A 23,127-nucleotide genomic window follows, 5' to 3' on the forward strand; every position below is an offset into this window, starting at 1 on the left:
TTGGAAATTAGTTTTCTAGACTTTTACTCTGAGGTAGTGTCTGTCTTTGTTTCTGAGGTGTGTTTCCTAAATGCAGCAAAATGCTGGGTCTTTTCTACATACCCAGTCTTTTACTCTATGTCTTTTTGTTGGGCAATTGAGTCCATTGATATTGAGAGATATTAAGGAATAGTGATTGTCACTTCCTGTTATTTTCATTTTTAGAGGTGGAATTATGTTTGTGTGTCTCTCTTCTTTTGATTTCACTGCAAGGAGATTACTTTCTTGCTTTTTCTAGGGTGTAGTTTCCCTCCTTGTGTTGGAGTTTTCCATCTATTAACCTTAGTAGGGCTGGATTTGTAGAAATATATTGTGTAAATTTTGTTTTGTCGTGGACTATCTCAGTTTCTCCATCTATGTTCATTGAGAGTTTTGCTGGATGTAGTAGCCTGGTCTGGCATTTGTGTTCTCTTAGGGTCTGTATGACATCTGTCCAGGATCTTCTGGCTTTCACAGTGTCTTGTGAGGAGTCTGGTGTAATTCTTACAGGTCTGCCTTTATGTGTCACTTGACCTTTTTCTCTTACTGCTTTTAATAATCTTTCTTTGTTTGATGCATTAGTGTTTTGACTATTATGTGATAGGAGGAATTTGTCTTCTGGTCCAATCTATTTGGAGTTCCCTAGGTTTCTTGTATGTTTATGGGTATCTCTTTCTTTAGGTTAGGAAAGTTTTCTTCATAATTTTGTTGAAGATATTTACTGGCCCTTTAAATTGTGAATCTTCACTCTATTCTATAACTATTATCCTTAGGTTTGATATTCTCATTGTGTCCTGGATTTCCTGGATATTTTGGGCTAGGCCTTTTTGCATTTTACATTATTTCTGACAGTTGTGTCTCTCTTTTCTATGGTATCCTGTGCCCCTGAGATTCTCTCTTCTATCTCTTGTATTCTGTTGGTGATTCTTGTATCTATGACTCCTGATCTCTTCCCTAGGTTTTCTATCTCCAGGATTGTCTCCTTTTGTGCTTTCTTTATTGTTTCTATTTTCATTTTTAAATCCTGAATGGTTTTGTCCCTTTCCTTCATCTGTTTGGTTGTGTTTTCCTGTAATTCTTTAAAGGATTCTTTAAAGGATTTTTGTATTTCCTCTTTAAGGTCTTCTATTTGTTTGCTTGTGTTGTTCTGTATTTCCTTAAGGGAGTTATTTATGTACTTCTTAAATTCTTCCATCATTATCACAAAAATGTGATTTTAAATCTAAATCTTGCTTTTCCAGTGTGTTTGGATATCTAGTATTTGCTTTGGTGAGAGAACTGGGCTCTGATGACGTCAAGTAGTCTAGTTTTCTGTTGCTTACTTTCCTACTTTTGCCTCTCGCCATCAGGTTGTCTCTGGTGTCAGCTTGTTTTGCTCTTTCTGACAGTGGCTTGAACCTCCTGTAGGCCTCTCTGTCAGCACTCCTGTAGAACTGTTTTCCTGTTTTCTTTCAGCCTTTTCTGGTAACAGGTGTTCTGCCTTCAGGTGTATAGGAGCTCTTGGTGATTGTCTTTCAGCTCTTGGTTCAAGCAGTAATCAGAAGAGTCCTTCCCCTGACTGCTCCTAGGTCCCTGTGTTCAGGAGGCACAGATGGCACTAGGTGATTCCCTCTTTCGTCAGGAATGTGGGCAGAAGGTAGTCTCCTCTGATTTCCCAGGAGTGTCCCCATTCTGAGGGTCCAGCTCTTTCCTGAATGTGATTTGGGTACAGGGAGCCATTTGACCAGCTCAGTTCAGTTCCAGAGTCAGACCAGAACTGCAGGTACCTGCCGCTAACTAGTCCTATATTCCTGCATCCAGAGGCACTATACAGCTTTCTTTTGGACCAGGGATGTGGGCAAAGGTGGGCAGAAGTGACGGTCTGTCCTGCAGTTTCAGGATGGTCTGCACTTCTGGGTGTTCAGTTCTCTTCCCAATAGTCAACATGATAATTCGTAAGTATGAGTACATTAGTGACTTTTCTGTTGGTGTCATCATAAATCACTATGAATAATAGCAATTTGTGAAAGAACTTAGTCTGTTATATAGTTATAGAGAAGAGTACATCAGAGTGTTGAAGAATTACATCAAGCAGCAGGCAACACAACAGGAGCAGGAAGTTGAGGGGTTACACCTGTAATTAAAAGAAGGAAGCTGAGATAAACTGGAGATAGCATAAGATTTGCCCTCTCAAAGTCCACCCCTAGTGGGACCAGCAAAGCCCCACGACCTAAAACTATGCCCAAAGTATGACTAACTGGAAGAAGAATAATCAAATTATTCTACACTATGAGAGGTATTTCTCGTTTCAACCAATTTATTGAGATGCTCTGTAATAGGAATATTAATAATATTGATATTAGCAGCACCATTGTTTGATTCAGTCATCATGTATGTTGTTAACAATCACTTTATTCACATGAAACACTATCATAGCTCAAATAGGTGCTAGATAGTGTTCTAAGTCCTTACTGTTTCACACTTAGAGTATTCTAAGTTCTTTCTCACCACAGTTATGTTTGAGGAACCTTAGTATCACAAAGAGAAAGAAACAGAAGTATAAAACCGTGCTATATTTTAGTGAAGAATTCTCTTATAGTGAAGAAGACTCACTTCATATCTATACTTTCAACAACAAAGCCACACATTTGAGCAATTCAGGATAAAGGTAAGTTAAATAATTTGTTCCAGTTTACAAATATCTTAAGTAATGATTTAGGAAAATTTCAATATTTATCAAATACAAGGCAACATGCAAAATGTTCATGATTTAAAACTAGTAGGAGCTTCTGCATTCTTATGTGTTTAGGGAACCACATAAAAAATTACATCTGATACAAAGAGATGGAAAAGTTTGCTAATGCCATATATTCTCTTAGTTTATCTTTCATCTTTAACCCCAAGTCTCTATAATCCTATAGTAACACATTATAGCTTATTTTTATAATTCTGAACCAATACATTAGAGCTTACCTGATTAAAAACAATGTATTTTTATTTTATAAATGTTATCCTTTGAATTATAATTATGTCTACCATTGCAGTTTCCCAAAGACTATGTATGATCAAGTATTATCTAATGATATCTTTTTAAATATAGTTGGTTAAAGGCAGGTTTTCAGGCTGGATCTGTTTATATTTTCTTGTTCTCCTGTCTAAAATCAGGGAGAAGGGGCTGGGGATTTAGCTCAGTGGTAGAGTGCTTACCTAGGAAGCGCAAGGCCCTGGGTTCAGTCCCCAACTCCGAAAAAAAAAAAAGAACCAAAAAAAAATCAGGGAGAAAAGTCAAGAGAATTTAAATAGATGCATGGACAAAAGAATATCTCTTGGAATATAGGACCAAGGATGGATCAAGAGCAATCCTGCTTCTCCAGCCTCGTTGTTCAAGGTGATGAAGATAGAAGCATGACTGACCAGGATCAGAATTGTAAGTATATGGGCCATATTTCTTCCTAAGGTAGCCAGATAAAAATTTCACATCATCAACAAAATTGTGACTTATAGTTCAAATCTGCTATGACTTTGAACACTCTTCTATTAATCTGATGAAACTTGAAGGGGAAAAAATACCTGTCCTAGCTATACTCAACTGTACTAGAAAACAGCATGGGTAGCTTCTAAGCAACCATTTCTCAAGGGAGCTTCTAGAAAATATAATAGAAGAGAAAGTAGGGAAGAGTCTCAAAAACATAGGCACTGGTGAAATTTTCCTGAACAGAACACCAATGGCATATGCTCTAAGGTCAAGAATCAACAAATGGGGCCTCATAAAATTGCAAAGCTTCTGTAAGGCAAAAGACACTGTCATTCAGACAAAACAGCAACCAACACATTGGGAAAAGATCTTTACCAATCCTACATCAAGAGATGACTAATATCTAATATATACAAAGAACTCAAGACGTTAGACTCCGGAAAGCCTAATAACCCTATTTAAAATGGGGTACAGAGCTAAACAAAGAATTCTCAGCTGAGGAATATCAAATGGCTGAGAAGTATCTAAAGAAATGTTCAATGCCCTTAGTCTTCAGGGAAATGCAAATAAAAAAACAACCCTGAGATTCCACCTCACACCAGTCAGAATGTTTAAGATCAAAAACTCAGGTGACAACAGATGCTGTCGAGGGTATGGAGAAACAGGAACACTCCTCCATTGTTGGTGGGATTGAAAGCTAGTACAACCACTCTGGAAATCAGTCTAGAGGTTCCTCAGAAATGTAGACATTGCACTACCTGAGGACCCAGCTTTACCACTTCTGGGCATATACCCAAAAGATGCTCCAACAATACAACAAAGACACATGCTCCACTATGTTCATAGCAGCCTTATTTATAATAGCCAGAAGCTAGAAAGAACCCAGATGTCCTTCAACAGAGGAATAGATAGAGAAAATGTACATTGACACAATGGAGTACTACTCAGCTATTAAAAGCAATGACTTCATGAAATTCACAGGCAAATGGATTGAACTAGAAAATATCACCATGTCACAAAAGAACACAAACAGTATGCACTCACTGAAAGTGGATATTAGTCCAAAAGCTCAAATTACCCAAGATTCAATCCACAAACCACATGAAGCTCAGAAGTTGGAAGACCAAAGAGTGGATATTTCAGTCCTTCTTAAAAGGGAGCACGAAATATTCACAGGAGGAAATAAAGAAACAAGTGCGGAGCAGAGACTGGAGGAAATGTCATCCAGAGAGGGCCCCACTCTGAGATCTATCCCGTATACTGTCACCAAACACAGACAGTATTGTGGATGCCAAAACTTGTGTACTGACAGGAGCCCTGATATAACTGTCTCCTGTGAGGCTATGCAGGATACTGAGAAATACAAAGTCAGATGCTCTTAACCAAACATTGGACTAAAAACAGGGTCCTGAGTGGAGGAATTAGAAAAAGGACTGAAACAATATCAACCAACCAGACCCTCTAGAGCTCCCAGAGACTAACGCACCAATCAAATAGTACACCTGGAGGGACTCATGGCTCCAGCCACATATGTTGCAGAGGGTGGCCTTATCCAGCATCAATGAGAGGGGCCCTTAGCCCTGTGAAGGCTCAATACTCCAGTGTAGGGGAATGCCAGGGTGGAGAGATGGGAGTGAGTGCATGGGTGGGTGAGAGAACACTTTCATAAAGGCAGCAGGAAGGGGGAAGGGATAGGGAGATTCCATAGGGGAAATCAGGAAATGCAATAACATTTGAAATGTAAGTAAAGAAAATATCCAATAAAAAATAAAGAAAATATAATCTAAATACTATGTTATGCTGTAGAAATATCAAGATTCAGAAGTTATCAATGAGTAGGCTGAGCTCATTTGAGGTAAGTACTAAGAAAAAAGAGATGGTAGTAGGACCAAAGACATATTCACATTCATGGACTAAGAAATAGTAGGTTCCCTTGGCTCAGTGATTGATATGGCAAGGCAGCAAGGAAATAAAAAATGGAAGTACAGACACAGAAATATTTGTGCAGAAAAGCTGAAATTGGATGGGCTCTCCTTGTTCTGATGGACAGCATCAACCTCAAACCTTAAACCTAGTGTATTTATTTTATACATCTGAATAAAAATGAGTTTACTGTATACAACTAAACAAAGAGGCAAGTTTGGCTAATGTAGGAAGGAAATTTCTGTAGGAAAGTAGTCTTGGACTGTAGGTTATCCTGTAGGATAAAGCTGTGGTTGATAGTTTCTCCACACTCTGACTACAGTGACAGCAGGGCCAGAGGAAGTCTTTTACTATCCCTCTGGGCCTCACATAAAGAAGGCCTTGCCACACCCATGAGAATGAAGCATGATGTGCTCATGCAAACAATACACATTCATTCAAAACTTCATGTTTCTCATATATATTTACTCTGTTTCCCATAGGTGGGCAATCAGGAGATGGTCATTTTTATCTCAGAAGGAATACCTATATATCCCATTGATTCATTCAAAGTGAGTCTTGTATCTCGCAGTAAGTAGTTGGATCAGTTCCCTAGATTTTTAATGGATTCAAGTCATAAATATTGATGGTTTCCTTGTATTATTAAAAGAATTATTGAGGCTGGGGTTTTAGCTCAGTGGTAGAGCGCTTACCTAGGAAGCGCAAGGCCCTGGGTTCGGTCCCCAGCTCCGAAAAAAAGAACCAAAAAAAAAAAAAGAATTATTTACAGTCATTGGAATGGTTTCTACTTTGTTCCTTCAGTGACAATATTGGAAATTAAGTTAATCAGTTAATAGAAAGTTAATAGCATTTTTATTCAAAATATATCTTTAATACAATATATTCTAATTTCATTCCCCTTCCCCATATCCTCCTATATCCTCGTCACTTTACCATGCATCCAAATCCATATCTTTCTTCTCACTCTAATGAAGAGGCAGACATTGGTTAATAATAACAATAATAATAATAATAATAATAATAAATAGCAAACAAATAAGGCAGAATAGAACAAAACAAAACACTTCATCACAAACACAATAAAAGAAAAATAAGCCAAAGTAAAATATATAGGCTCAGAGAGCTAATAACATTTTTTTAATTTGAATGAGTGAAATATAAACCTGGAATTCCAATACTGTATTATTGCTCATGTTTGTCTTTTTAAAATTCAGTAATCTGTAAATTTGACAATTCTTATGATACTTATGTTGAGTCAATGGCACAAGATTTTATTAAAAACTGTTTGTTAAATATGGAGAAAACACCCAATATGTAGAGCCAACACCTTTTAGTAACTGTAGAGGGCTGAAAACAATGGTTTCCCTATCTCTTAAAGAATCTAAGTATCCCTTTGATGTTCAACATCTTTAGTCATAAGGGAAATGCAAATCAAAACAACCCTGAGATTTCACCTCACACCAGTGCGATTGGCTAAGATCAAAAACTCAGGTGACAGCAGATGCTGGCGAGGATGTGGAGAAAGAGGAACACTCCTCCATTGTTGGTGGGATTGCAGACTGGTAAAACCATTCTGGAAATCAGTCTGGAGGTTCCTCAGAAAATTGGACATTGAACTGCCTGAGGATCCAGCTATACCTCTCTTGGGCATATACCCAAAAGATGCCTCAACATATAAAAGAGACACGTGCTCCACTATGTTCATCGCAGCCTTATTTATAATAGCCAGAAACTGGAAAGAACCCAGATGCCCTTCAACAGAGGAATGGATACAGAAAATGTGGTACATCTACACAATGGAATATTACTCAGCTATCAAAAACAACGAGTTTATGAAATTCGTAGGCAAATGGTTGGAACTGGAAAATATCATCCTGAGTGAGCTAACCCAATCACAGAAAGACATACATGGTATGCACTCATTGATAAGTGGCTATTAGCCCAAATGCTTGAATTACCCTAGATCCCTAGAACAAACGAAACTCAAGACGGATGATCAAAATGTGAATGCTTCACTCCTTCTTTAAATGAGGAAAAAGAATACCCTTGGCAGGGAAGGGAGAGGCAAAGATTAAAACAGAGACTGAAGGAACACCCATTCAGAGCCTGCCCCACATGTGGCCCATACATATACAGCCACCCAATTAGACAAGATGGATGAAGCAAAGAAGTGCAGACCGACAGGAGCCGGATGTAGATCGCTCCTGAGAGACACAGCCAGAATACAGCAAATACAGAGGCGAATGCCAGCAGCAAACCACTGAACTGAGAATAGGTCCCCTATTGAAGGAATCAGAGAAAGAACTGGAAGAGCTTGAAGGGGCTCGAGACCCCAAAAGTACAACAATGCCAAGCAACCAGAGCTTCCAGGGACTAAGCCACTACCTAAAGACTATACATGGACTGACCCTGGACTCTGACCCCATAGGTAGCAATGAATATCCTAGTAAGAGCACCAGTGGAAGGGGAAGCCCTGGGTCCTGCTAAGACTGAACCCCCAGTGAACTAGTCTATGGGGGGAGGGCGGCAATGGGGGGAGGGTTGGGAGGGGAACACCCATAAGGAAGGGGAGGGGGGAGGGGGATGTTTGCCCGGAAACCGGGAAAGGGAATAACACTCGAAATGTATATAAGAAATACTCAAGTTAATAAAAAAAAAAAAGAATCTAAGGCTATAGTTCCTATCATAACCTAATAGATTATGAAAAACATACATGATAGCTCAAAAAGGAGTGAAGCTGAAAATAGTATTTTCATTGGGAAAATTATTCAAATTATATAAAGCACATTTCATTTTTGTGATCCTGTTTGTGACCTTATTCTAAATACTAGGCAATGGCTTCTTGTAACTGAAAAGTTACTGTGACCATTACCATTAATGGATATTGTTCAGATTATGGGAATGGACACCTAGGTAAATAAATTTTAAGTAACATTGAATTATACCAAAAGTATACCTTATCATATAACATTTTTCTCAATAAACATGTATTTTAAGAGATCTTTCTTAATCTAATGCATTTCACCACAAAAATACCTACAATTAATATCAACCAATACTGTAAAACTTGACTTCTTTATCTTTAGACAAAAATAAGTAAAAAAGTGTTTTATTTACTACTATTATCCAATATCTTACTAAATGTCCTAAAGAACACTATCAAAGAAAATAGAAATAAAATGAATACAAGGCAAACAAAAGCACTAAATTTTGCTTATTTTTATCATGTGCTTAGGTGTGTGAACATGCCAAAATTATATAAATAATAAAAAAGCCCACATAGAATTAAGGTGACTTAATTACAGAATGAATCAATTACATTCCTATATACTAAAATTTAGAAATTAAATTTTAATTAAGAAGTTGGCATCAGAAAAGTGTAATTTTTCATCTGTTCATTTTGTCTTTTTGGTTGTGATCGTTACTTAGCCTTTAGCAGTTAATCCATCTATCAAGCTCCATCTGTTCATTTTGACTTATAAGTGCTGACATTTTCTTGATATGATCAAGTTAGTCTGGACCACAAGTTATAGGGTTCTATATTTTTAAATTATTACCCTTACTGTCTCATCATATTTTCCTGATGTTAACCTCCCAAAAGCTCACTTAAAGACTCTGTACCTACTAGAACACATTCTTATAATTTTTTATCTTTAAATATTTTCATGTTAAAATTCTTTTTTAATGAATATCATTTATTTACATTTAAAATGTTATTCCCTTTCCCAGTTTCCCAGCCATAAGCCCCCTATCCCAAACCCCTCCCCTTCTTCTATGAGTCTGTTCCCCCTCCCCATCCACTCTCCTTTCCAGCCCCTGACATTCCCCTGGACTGGAGGGTAAAGCCTTGCCAGGACCAAATGCTTTTCCTCCGTTTGGCACCCAAGAAGGTCATCTTTGGCTACATATGCTGCTGGAGCTATGGATCTGTCCATGTATACTCTTTGGGTAGTTGTTTAGTACTTGGGAGCTCTGTTTGGTTGGTATTGTTGTTCTTATGGGGTCGCAAGCCCCTTCAGCTCATTCATTCCTTTCTCTAACTGGGACCCCATTCTCAGTTCATTGTTTTGCTGCTAGCCTTTTCCTCTGTACTTATTTGTAAGGCTCTGGAAGAGCTTCTTAGGAAACAGATATAACAGGGTCCTGTCAGCATGCATTTCTTAGCTTCATCAATATTATCTAGTTATGGTGGCGGTATATAAATGGCCTGTATACCCAGGTAAGGAAGGCTCTGAATGGCCATTTCTTCAGTCTCTTCTCCAAATGTTGTTTCCATATCCCCTCCTATGAATGTTTTCGTTCCCCTTTTAAGAAGGACTGAAGCATCTACACTTTGTTCTTCCTTCTTCTTCAGCTTCATGTGACCTGTGGATTTTATCTTGGATAATTCGAGCTTTTGGGCTAATATTCACTTATCAGTGAGTGCATACTATGTGTGTTCTTCTGTGGTAGGGTTACCTCCCTCAGGATGATACTTTCTAGTTCAATCCATTTGCCTATGAATTTCATGAAGTCATTGTTTTGATAGCTGAGTAGTACTCCATTGTATAGAAATACCACATTTTCTGTATCCATTTCTCTGTTGTTGGGCATCTGGGTTCTTTCCAGCTTCTGGTTACTATAAATAAGGCTGCTATGAACATAGTGGACCATGTGTCTTGGTTGTATGTTAGAGCATCATTTGGGTATATACCCAGGAGAGGTATAGCTGGTTCCTCAGATAGTACTATGTACAATTTTCTTAGGAACCTCCAGAATGATTTTCAGACTCATTTTCAGAGTGGTTGTACTAGCCTGCAGTCCCAACAATAATGGAGGTATATTCCTATTTGTCCACACCCAGATTTAGCAGCAGTGGAGTGGAGACAACCAGAACCTAGAATTCAAAGACAAAGCTGGAGAAGTGATGCAAGCCCATTTGTGGAGCCCATATCCTGTGTGAATTCTAGGTATTAGAACAAGTAGCTGTGAAGCTGAAGTTGACTTTGAGACCCCCAAGATGTCAAGTGATACGGGATACCTGTAAAGGAAAGCTATCAACAAGTAGAAATTGCCTAGGAGAAAGACATATATTGCTGTCAACAAAGATGATAAAGGAGTTGAAGATCTGAAGACCACTTTGACATCAGATATGGAGATTCAGAGGTTGGAGTTTGTCCAGATGGTTTCTCTCAGAAGAGACTTTGAACTGTAGACTTTTAACATTGTTCAGACTACTACAGATTTTGGGGACTTTAGAAGTTGGGTTAAATATATTTTTAGTATGCTATAGCTAGGTATGGCTCCCATAAATTCAAGTGTTTGAAAAATTGTGGCGATTTGAATATGCTTGGCCAAGAGACTGACTTTACTATAAGGTGTGGCCTTGTTGAAATAGGTATGACCTTGTTGGAGGAAGTATGTCACTGTTGGTGTGGGCAATGAGACCCTCCTCCTAACCATGTGGGAGCCAGTTTTCTCCAAGTGGACTTCAGAGGAAGATGTAGAACTCTCAGCTCTTCCTGCACCATGCCATTCTGGATGCTGTCATGCTCCTGCCTTTATGATAATGGACTGAACCTCTGAACCTTTAAGCCAACCCCAATTAATTAATTGTTGTCCTTTTAAGAATTGCCTTGGTCAAGTTATCTGTTCACAGAATTAAAACCCTAACTAAGACACTCCTCTGGTTTCAGCAGAGCGTCACATTCCCTCTAATCTCTGAGGTTGGATGAAATTGGGGGACTTTCACTGTGTTTATCTTTATAAGTTATTCAAGGGATTCTCCAACAGTGTAGGTTTTCATGATTTATCCTTGCTGAAAATGGGATTCTTCAGTGGTGTACTTCTTTTTCAATTCCCCAGGGGATGTTCCAAAACTGTGGCTGCTGTTTAGTAGGCCATATCCTCATAAGACTCACACAAACTCCTTTGTTCACCTATCTGAACACCAACAGAACCATTTTTGGGACTTTCAGTGCCCTTCCTATCTAATGTGAATAGAAATTCTTTTCTTTTCTCCCCAAGAAGAGTCATGTAACAAGGTCCCTAAAGCATCCAATGCAATGCATTTTTCCTGTGTATTTTCTTTTCTCAACGGCATTGGGCTAATTTTAGTTCTTTTAATTTAGTTTCTTTTCTTTACTGGGCTTTGATTACCACAAAATATTTGCACGTGTTCTTCCCTTCACCTTGGAAAACTATCCTTACTATATTGTCTCATTGACTTCTAGTCACCTTTTGGATCTCAGCCTAGGTATTAGGTGTTTTAAGGAACATTTTCCTATTCTCCTTGACTGGTTCAAATCCAATTTTAGCAGACTATAATTGGCTGATATATTCTCCTTGTGGCTTTCACAATCATTTAATTTTATGTGCTGGATTGATGTTATTTGATTAATATCTGTCTCTATCATTTATAAATTCAAGATAACAGGAAACATGTCTGTTTTATTTCTTAGGGCTTAGTACAGTGTACATTTCACAACAGACACAAGTAATTTGGATGAGAAAAGGAATATTTAGTACAATGTTAGATATGAATCCTCATGATTGAATAGCTTGTTTTAAATTTTACATATTTTATTTGTGTTTTGGAATGATTTTTGCAATTTTCTATTGTTTAAAAATTCTTTCATGAAGTATTTTTGTATTTCTTTTTGCTACTTCCATTGATGTTTGAAAAGAATGTCCATTTTTGAGATTTACTCAATTTCTAATGATCCGTTTTACTGAAATTCTCTGTAGTTTTAACAAAGAATGTTTTCTCTTGAATTCTGAAAGCAAATATTATACGGTCTTTTAGTTTCCTCCCTTGTTTGGGTTATAAATATCCTAACCATGAAAAAAAGTATCATCAGAATTTAGTACAATGTTAGATATGAATCCTCATGATTGAATAGCTTGTTTTAAATTTTACATATTTTGTTTGTGTTTTGGAATGATTTTTGCAAAGATGAATCTTTCCTATAGAGCTGCCATTTATTTAAGAGCATGTGCTTGTCCATATTTTCTAATGTTCAGAAAGCATTTTGAGTATTAATATGATTAATTAAAACACAATATCTTGAAATTCTGGCATATAACCTAATTGAAACTTACATTTTAATTTAAATTATTTTATTTATTTATATTCCAGTTGTTGTTCCCTTCACTCCCACAGTTCCTTGTCCCATTCCTTCTTCTCCCCCTGGCCTCTGAGAAGGTGCTCTCCATCACTCACCACCAGGCCTTCCCCTTTTCTGGGGCCTCAAGGCTTAAGTGCATCTTCTCCAACTGAGGCCAGACCAGGTATACCTCTGCTTCATGTGGGGTCCAGATAAGTTGAAACTGATTGTTTTCTGTGGGATCACTCTCCCTTTTAGTTTCTTTAATCCTTCCCCTAATTCAATGACTTCAGTCCAATAATTGTGTGTAAGTATCTGCTTCTGTCTCATTAAGCTCTTGGTAGGGGATCTCAGAGGACAGCCATGCCAGGCTCTCTTGTTTGTAAGAATGTCATAACATAGTAGTGTCAAGCCATGGTACCTCCCCACCCTGTGAGATGAATCCCAAGTTGTGCCTGTCATTGGACCACCTTTCCTTCAGTCTCTTCTCCATTTTTGTCCCCGCAGATCATTTAAATAAGAACAATTCTAGATTAGAAATTTGACTGTGAGTTAGTAACCTGTCATTCCACTTGATGCCCTGTCAATCTACTGGAAATGTACTCTTCAAGGTCCCTTTTCACAGTTTTGGATACTTTGGCTAAAGTAACCCCAATGAGTCTTGAGAGTGACTGTGACCCTGGGACTCTCTAGGGTGTTCCCCCACCTCCTGATCCTCAAGGCTGCTTATTTGCATTTATTCTCTTGGACCTCTGCTATTCTCTCCTATCCCTTCCCCCACACATCTGATCCTATTCTCCTTTTCCCCATCTCACCCAGGTGACTCCCTCCCTCCAACTCCCATGATTATTTTTCCCCCTTCTACATGGGGTTGAAGCCAATTTATTTTGGCATTTCTGCTTGTTACACTTCTTACTGTCTGTGGATTGTATACTAGGTATTCTGTGCTTTTTCCCAAATATCCACTTATCAGTGAGTACACACCATGCATGACTTTCTGGGTTTGAGGTCCCTCACTCAGGTTGATATGTTCTAGTTCAACTGATTTCCCTGTACAGTTCATAATGTCCTCATTTTTAATAGCTGAATAGTATTTCATTTTGTAAATGTATCACATTTTCTGTATCTATTCTCTACTTTAGGACATCTGGGAAGTTTTCAGCTTTTGGCTGTTACAAGAAAGGCATCTTTTGGGTAAGTGCCCACGAGTCGTATAGCTGGGTCTTCAGGTAGAACTATTTCCAGTTTTCTAAGGAACCAACACTTTGATATCCAGTGTGATTGAACCAGTTTGCAATCCTACCAACAGTAGGGCAGTTTTCCTCTTTTTTCACATTTTTGACAGTATCTGCTGAGTTTTTGATCTTAGCCATCCTGAGTTTTTGATCTTAACCATCCTGACTGGCATGAGGTAGAGTTTCAGGGTAGTTTTAATTTACATTTCTTTTATGAATAAGGACTTTGAACATTTTTTAAATACTTCTCAGCAATGGAAGATTCTTCTGTTGTGAATTCTGTTTACACCTGTATCCTATTTAAATTAGGTTATCTGAGGTTTTGGATGTTGACTTCTTGAGTTCTTTATATATTTTGGATGTTAGTACTCTATTGGATGTATACCTGGTGAAGATTTTGTCCCTATCTATAGGTTTGTCCTATTGACTGTGTCTTTTGCCTTACAGAAGCTTTTCAGTCTCATGAGGTACCATTTATCAATTGTTATCTTAGAGTCTGAGCCGTTGGTGTTCTATTCAGAAAAATTTCCCCTGTGCCAATATGTTCAAAGTTCTTTCCCACTCCTTCCTCTATTTGATTCAGTGTGTCTGTGGTTTTATGTTGAGTTCCTCAATACACTTGGAGTTGTGTTTTATGTTAAGATGATAAATATTGATCTATTGTTACTCTTTTACGTACAGACTGACAGTTAGACCAGTTCCATGTATTGAAGATGCTTCTTTTTAATTCTCTGTATGGTTTTGGCTTCTTTGTCAAAGACCAAGTGTCCATAGATGTACTGGTTTACTTCTGGGTCTTCAGTTATATTCCATTGATCTACCTGTTTGTCTGCACAAATACCATGCAAATTTTATGAGTATTGTTTTGTAATACATCTTGAGGTAAGGTATTTTGATTCACCAGAAGTTCTTTTATTGTTGAGAATTGTTTCATCTATCCTGAGCTTTTTGTTTTTTCAAATGAATCTGAGATTTGCTCTTTCCATATCTGTGAAGAATTGTGTTGGAATTTTGATGGGGATTGCATTTAGTCTTTAGATTGCTTTTGGTAAGATTGTCATGTTCATAATGTTAATCCTACTTCTCCATGATGATGGGAAATCTTTCTATTTTCTAGGTCTATTTTGAAGGTCTTTTTCAATTGCTTTTTTCAGGGATTTGAAGTTTTTGCTGTACATATCTTTCACTTGCTTAGTAAGAGTTACACCAAATATATATTATACTATGTGTGGCTATTGTAAAGGGAGTTGTTTCCCTAATTTCTTATTTACCCTGTTTATCGTATATATAAAGGCAGGCTGCTAATTCATTTGAGATAATTTGATATCATGCCACATTGATGAAGCTGTTTTTCAGATGTAAGTGTTCTTTTGTGGAATTTTTGGTGTCACATAATAATACTATCATATCATCTGCAAATAGTGACACTTTGACTTCTTCTTTTCCAATTTGTATCCCCTTTATCTTCTTTTGTTGCCTAATTGCTCTAGCTAGAACTTCCAGTGCTATATTGAATAGATATGGAGATAGTCAGCACACTTTTTTTTTTAACTTTTGAGATGTTTATTCTTGGCCATATATAAAATTAGGACCACAATATTAAGTGAAGAAGCACATAAGATGTTAAAATTTGGATAAAGTTACCTAAGTAGACTTAAACATTTTTCACTTACCCAAACATTTTAGGTAAAAATAAAACCTTTTTAATTCCCAGTTTCAAAGGGTTGTTGAAGTCGCACAGTGGTAGAGCCCACAGCCCTACGGCCTTGATACCTGGCTCAGTAATAAATTGATTTACATTTCCAAATGTTCACCCACAATATCTTACAACAGGATCTGGGTAAACCAACAATGGTGAGAGATTAGGTGCTCAAAAAGAAACCTTCAAAAATACAACTGGACACACAACAGTAGCATCGGTGAGTGCGCATGCGTGATACTTATCACTCATACTTGAATGACCATGTGTGAGGACAAACCACAGGAACAACATTTTCAAATATAATCAAAATGTCTTCATGTTCATATTTAGAGATGCCTACCATAAACCAGCACAAAACAGAAAAAGAAAAATTTAAACAAAACTTTTCAATCAAGAGCCTGAAACGCCTCTGAAACCGGGAGCGGTCCATCTGGGTAGACGCTGGCTGCATCATCGATTGCAAGCATTCCCTCCGCTCTTAGCATTACACCGCTGTGGAAGCGGGTGCGAGCAAGTGCAGAGCGCGACTCACTGGCTGAGTCTGCCAGCTGCATCACGCTACAATTAACAGTCCTAAAAATACCCAAGGAGAATGATCATGAAAAACTGCAGTTCTGAGAGTAGAGCTTTTCTATATTAACATCAACAAATGCATGAGGTCGATTTTTAAATCTGTAAACTTACACAGGATTACTGACAGCACGCGTGAATTCTCAACAATTTTTCCTCATGAAACAATTTTTTTTATTAACTTGAGTATTTCTTATATACATTTCAAGTGTTATTCCCTTTCCCGGTTTCCAGGCAAACATCCCCCTCCCCCCTCCCCTTCCTTATGGGTGTTCCCCTCCCAACCCTCCCCCCATTGCCGCCCTCCCCCCATAGTCTAGTTCACTGGGGGTTCAGTCTTAGCAGGACCCAGGGCTTCCCCTTCCACTGGTGCTCTTACTAGGATATTCATTGCTACCTATGGGGTCAGAGTCCAGGGTCAGTCCATGTATAGTATTTAGGTAGTGGCTTAGTCCCCGGAAGCTCTGGTTGCTTGGCATTGTTGTACTTTTGGGGTCTCGAGCCCCTTCAAGCTCTTCCAGTTCTTTCTCTGATTCCTTCAACGGGGGACCTATTTTCAGTTCAGTGGTTTGCTGCTGGCATTCGCCTCTGTATTTGCTGTATTCTGGCTGTGTCTCTCAGGAGCGATCTACATCCAGCTCCTGTCGGTCTGCACTTCTTTGCTTCATCCATCTTGTCTAATTGGGTGGCTGTATATGTATGGGCCACATGTGAGGCAGGCTCTGAATGGGTGTTCCTTCAGTCTCTGTTTTAATCTTTGCCTCTCCCTTCCCTGCCAAGGGTATTCTTTTTCCTCACTTAAAGAAGGAGTGAAGCATTCACAATTTGATCATCCGTCTTGAGTTTTGTTTGTTCTAGGGATCTAGGGTAATTCAAGCATTTGGGCTAAAAGCCACTAATCAATGAGTGCATACCATGTATGTCTTTCTGTGATTGGGTTAGCTCACTCAGGATGATATTTTCCAGTTCCAACCATTTGCCTACGAATTTCATAAAGTCATTGTTTTTGATAGCTGAGTAATATTCCATTGTGTAGATGTACCACATTTTCTGTATCCATTCCTCTGTTGAAGGGCATCTGGGTTCTTTCCAGTTTCTGGCTATTATAAATAAGGCTGCGATGAACATAGTGGAGCACGTGTCTCTTTTATATGTTGAGGCATCTTTTGGGTATATGCCCAAGAGAGGTATAGCTGGATCCTCAGGCAGTTCAATGTCCAATTTTCTGAGGAACCTCCAAACTGATTTCCAGAATGGTTTTACCAGTCTGCAATCCCACCAACAATGGAGGAGTGTTCCTCTTTCTCCACATCCTCGCCAGCATCTGCTGTCACCTGAGTTTTTGATCTTAGCCATTCTCACTGGTGTGAGGTGAAATCTCAGGGTTGTTTTGATTTGCATTTCCCTTATGACTAAAGATGTTGAACATTTCTTTAGGTGTTTCTCAGCCATTCGGCATTCCTCAGCTGTGAATTCTTTGTTTAGCTCTGAACCCCATTTTTAATAGGGTTATTTGTTTCCCTACGGTCTAACTTCTTGAGTTCTTTGTATATTTTGGATATAAGGCCTCTATCTGTTGTAGGATTGGTAAAGATCTTTTCCCAATCTGTTGGTTGCCGTTTTGTCCTAACCACCGTGTCCTTTGCCTTACAGAAGCTTTGCAGTTTTATGAGATCCCATTTGTCGATTCTTGATCTTAGAGCATAAGCCATTGGTGTTTTGTTCAGGAAATTTTTTCCAGTGCCCATGTGTTCCAGATGCTTCCCTAGTTTTTCTTCTATTAGTTTGAGTGTGTCTGGTTTGATGTGGAGGTCCTTGATCCACTTGGACTTAAGCTTTGTACAGGGTGATAAGGATGGATCGATCTGCATTCTTCTACATGTTGCCCTCCAGTTGAACCAGCACCATTTGCTGAAAATGCTATCTTTTTTCCATTGGATGGTTTTGGCTCCTTTGTCAAAAATCAAGTGACCATAGGTGTGTGGGTTCATTTCTGGGTCTTCAATTCTATTCCATTGGTCTATCTGTCTGTCTCTGTACCAATACCATGCAGTTTTTATCACTATTGCTCTGTAATACTGCTTGAGTTCAGGGATAGTGATTCCCCCTGAAGTCCTTTTATTGTTGAGGATAGCTTTAGCTATCCTGGGTTTTTTGTTATTCCAGATGAATTTGCAAATTGTTCTGTCTAACTCTTTGAAGAATTGGATTGGTATTTTGATGGGGATTGCATTGAATCTGTAGATTGCTTTTGGTAAAATGGCCATTTTTACTATATTAATCCTGCCAATCCATGAGCATGGGAGATCTTTCCATCTTCTGAGGTCTTCTTCAATTTCTTTCCTCAGTGTCTTGAAGTTCTTATTGTACAGATCTTTTACTTGCTTGGTTAAAGTCACACCGAGGTACTTTATATTATTTGGGTCTATTATGAAGGGTGGCGTTTCTCTAATTTCTTTCTCGGCTTGTTTCTCTTTTGTATAGAGGAAGGCAACTGATTTATTTGAGTTAATTTTATACCCAGCCACTTTGCTGAAGTTGTTTATCAGCTTTAGTAGTTCTCTGGTGGAACTTTTGGGATCACTTAAATATGCTATCATGTCATCTGCAAATAGTGATATTTTGACTTCTTCTTTTCCGATCTGTATCCCCTTGATCTCCTTTTGTTGTCTGATTGCTCTGGCTAGAACTTCAAGAACTATATTGAATAAGTAGGGAGAGAGTGGGCAGCCTTGTCTAGTCCCTGATTTTAGTGGGATTGCTTCAAGTTTCTCTCCATTTAGTTTAATGTTAGCAACTGGTTTGCTGTATATGGCTTTTACTATGTTAAGGTATGGGTCTTGAATTCCTATTCTTTCCAGGACTTTTATCATGAAGGGGTGTTGAATTTTGTCAAATGCTTTCTCAGCATCTAATGAAATGATCATGTGGTTCTGTTCTTTCAGTTTCTTTATATAATGGATCATGTTGATGGTTTTCCTTATATTAAACCATCCCTGCATGCCTGGGATGAAGCCTACTTGATCATGGTGGATGATTGTTTTGATGTGCTTTTGGATTCGGTTTGCCAGAATTTTATTGAGTATTTTTGCGTCGATATTCATAAGGGAAATTGGTCTGAAGTTCTCTTTCTTTGTTGTGTCTTTGTGTGGTTTAGGTATAAGAGTAATTGTGGCTTCGTAGAAGGAATTCGGTAGTGCTCCATCTGTTTCAATTTTGTGGAATAGTTTGGATAATATTGGTATGAGGTCTTCCATGAAGGTTTGATAGAATTCTGCACTGAACCCATCTGGACCTGGGCTCTTTTTGGTTGGGAGACCTTTAATGACTGCTTCTATTTCCTTAGGAGTTATGGGGTTGTTTAACTGGTTTATCTGTTCCTGATTTAACTTCGATACCTGGTATCTGTCTAGGAAATTGTCCATTTCCTGAAGATTTTCAAGTTTTGTTGAATATAGGTTTTTATAGTAAGATCTGATGATTTTTTGAATTTCCTCTGAATCTGTTGTTATGTCTCCCTTTTCATTTCTGATTTTGTTAATTTGGACGCACTCTCTGTGTCCTCTCGTTAGTCTGGCTAAGGGTTTATCTATCCTGTTGATTTTCTCAAAGAACCAACTTTTGGTTCTGTTGATTCTTTCTATGGTCCTTTTTGTTTCTACTTGGTTGATTTCAGCTCTGAGTTTGATTATTTCCTGCCTTCTACTCCTCCTGGGTGTATTTGCGTCTTTTTGTTCTAGAGCTTTTAGGTGTGCTGTCAAGCTGCTGACATATGCTCTTTCCTGTTTCTTTCTGCAGGCACTCAGCGAGTCAGCACACTTTTGTCCATGATTTTAGTGGGATTGCTTCTAGTTTCTCTCCATTTTATTTGATACTGGGGCTTGGTTTGCTGTATTGTGATTTTATTATGTTATGTCTGTTCCTGGAATTCCTGATCTCTTCAGGACTTTTAACACGAAGGGGTGTTGTCTTTTGTCAAATGGTTTTTCAGTATTTTCATTTGAGTTTGTGGATTACTTTATGGATTTACATATATTGAACCATCCCTACATCCCTAGTATGAAGTCTACATGCTCTTGGTGAATGATGGTTTTGAAGAGATTTTAGATTTAGTTTGTAAGAATTTTATTGAGTATTTTTGCATCAATATTTATGAGGGAATTTGCTCTGAAGTTCTCTTTCTTTGTTGGGTCTTTGTGTGGTTTTGGTATTAGAACAACTGTGAGTTCATAGAATGGATTAGGTAGTGTTCCTTCTGTTTCTATTTTGTGCAATAATTTGAGGAATATTGTATTAGCTCTTCTTTGAAGGTCTGTGAGTATTCTGCAATGAAACCATCTGTCCCGGGGCTTTGGTTGGTGGGGAGATTTTTGATGACAATTTCTGTTTCCTTAGGAGTTATGAGAATGTTTAGTTTACCTCACCTTGATTTAACTTTGGTACATGGTATCTGTCTGGAAAATCATCCATTTCATCTAGATTTTTCAGTTTTGTCAAGTATAAGGTTTTGTGGTAGGTTCTGATGATTTTCTTTTTAATTTCCTCAGGTTTGATTTTTATGTCTCCCTTTTCATTTCTTATTTTGTTTATTTTGGTACTGTTTCTGTGCCCTTCCAATACAAGCAACTTAACAGCACACCTGAAAGTTCTAGAACAGAAAGAAGCAAACACTTCGCAGAGGAGTAGGTAGCAGGAAATAGTGAAAATAAGGGCTGAAATCAACCAGTTAGAATCAAAGAAAATGATTTGATACAAAGAATCAATAAAACCAACAGCTGGTTCTTTGAGAAAATCAACAAGATAGATAAACCCTTAGTCAAACTTACTAAAGGGCACAGAGATAAAAACTTAATTTTTTAACATTGTCATAAGCTTGTAATATGTTCCTTTATTTGAGAATATAAAATTATGTGCATATACATTCCCATTTCTCTATTTTCTCATCTGAATTCCAATAATATTGAGGTTTGTCTTTATTATTTGCAATCAGAATACCATTTTATCTATGTTTAGATATACACATAGGTGGGTGTGTATATGTTTGTTCATAACATTCGATAAATGCTTTCTCTATAGTGCATATTAATGTTCACTATATATGACCTCATTAAGAATTATTTTAAAAGGCAGGCAGTTATCCATTAGCTGGCTGTCTTAGTTGGCGTTTCTTTTGCTGTGCTAAAACTCCATGATCATAACAACTTGGGAATGAAAGTATTTCTTTGAACTTACACTACCCCAGCAATCCATGTCCACGGGAAGTCAGGGAAGGAACTTGAGACAGGAAACTGAAGGATAGAAATGAGGCAGAGGCTATAAAGGAGGACTGTTTACTGTTTTGCTGCTCATGGATTGTCCATTCTGCTGTATTATAGCATCCAAGACTACAAGCTCAGGGGAGTCATCTCCCGCAGTAATCTGGACCATCCTACATCAATTTTCAATCAAGTAAATGAACCATGGGCCAATCTGGTGGAGTCATTTTCTCAGTTGAGGTTACCTTTATCCAAATGACTCTGTCTCATGATAATTTACATAAAACTAGCCATATTGACATCTTGTCAAATTGACACACAAACACATCACTATTAAACTATGTAAACTGTCCTTACATGTCATCCTCACGATATGCTAACAATAATATGGCAGCTTCAAAAACAAAGTTCCACAGTATTTAGAAATACTAATACTTAAAGTTTAGTCTCTTTAAAATATTGAAAATTTAAGCCTCCCTAAAATATCTTTCTAAAATATCCATTGGTGCTCTAAAATTTCAATACACCAATGAAACTAGTATGTCTAAAATTTCAAATTCTCTCTACAATTGCAAAGTATCTTAACTGAGGGCTCCTACAAAATCAAACGTAAGTTCAATACCCTTTTATTCTATAAGGAAGATCTAGGGCATAGTCAAAATCAAATGAAAACAAAACCAAGAGTCAACAGAATAAAAAGTTTTATGCCTCACATTTGGGAACCAGTCACAATTCTTAGATCTAAAGGACATTGGCCACTAGTTCCACTGTAGAAGATATTTAATCCAGCAAGACGGGTGCTCTGGCAAAGGATTACATCCAAAAACCTTCTAGGTTTGTGTGATCTGGATGCAAATGACACACATTTAATCCCTCTGACTGGAATACAGACATGCCCTTAGTAAACACCTGTTATTTCCAAAAGTGAAGGTAAAGTTAGTTTGTAGAAGGAAGCAGATATGTTTGAAAGTGAGGTCTAATTGAGGGGCAGACAAAGTGATGAATCAGACAAAGATTTGACAGAATGAGCTAGAGATGGAATATGCCCAACTCTCATGAGAACAGACAGCAAAGAGAGGCTACTTAAGAGGAATGGATAGTGACAAGAATCAGCTCTTCTTCCTGACCCCTTTAAACCTTCAAAATCCATATCTCCTGGGCTATTACACACTACCAAATTTGGCTTCTACAATGAGATACAGCTTTGGTTTTCTCCAGACCAAAGTTTATTGTTGTTGACCCTGAGGAAATAGTACAAGAATTAAGATTCACAATGATGTGTATCTCTTCCTTATCACTGCTTAATATCAGCTCTTGCTGAGCAATATCAAATGTCCCAGTGTGGAGAGCCGCCCTCACATTCTCCATTGTAAGATGCCGCTGATATCCGGCAGAATGCACCTAGTAAAAAGGGCAATACGCAAGCACCTGGTAACTTCCTCACTCAAGGGGACACGTATGCTGTGGTACATCATCTTGCACGTTTGGCAGCGACCAGCCAGAGAGTGACACGTCCTAGGCGAGGATAGTTTCCTATATAAGGGATGGTTTTTCCTCACTCAGGGTCTCCGTAGTGTAAGCTTATGCTCTCACTCTCAAGATGCATTAAAGCTTTTCTGCAGAGGGATCCTTTGTGTCCCGCTTTGTTCTTGCTGGCGAGACGTAGCGCGGGGCAATTGGTGCTGAAAACCCGGGAAAAAGACCTCGCCATCGTCACCACCTTTGGAGACCCCTTGGTGACAAGGAGGATTCAAAACTGCAGGCAGGTACGTTCGGAGAGGCATGCCTTTCTTGGACTTTGGTCTGGGGTTGTCACTGCCTTGGGAAGGATTTGTTGAGGCTATGGTATTTGTTCTCGGAGCCACCCTACTCTTTCTTATTATTA

Source organism: Rattus norvegicus, chromosome X, assembly GCF_036323735.1.
Source record: "Rattus norvegicus strain BN/NHsdMcwi chromosome X, GRCr8, whole genome shotgun sequence".
NCBI lineage: Eukaryota > Metazoa > Chordata > Mammalia > Rodentia > Muridae > Rattus > Rattus norvegicus.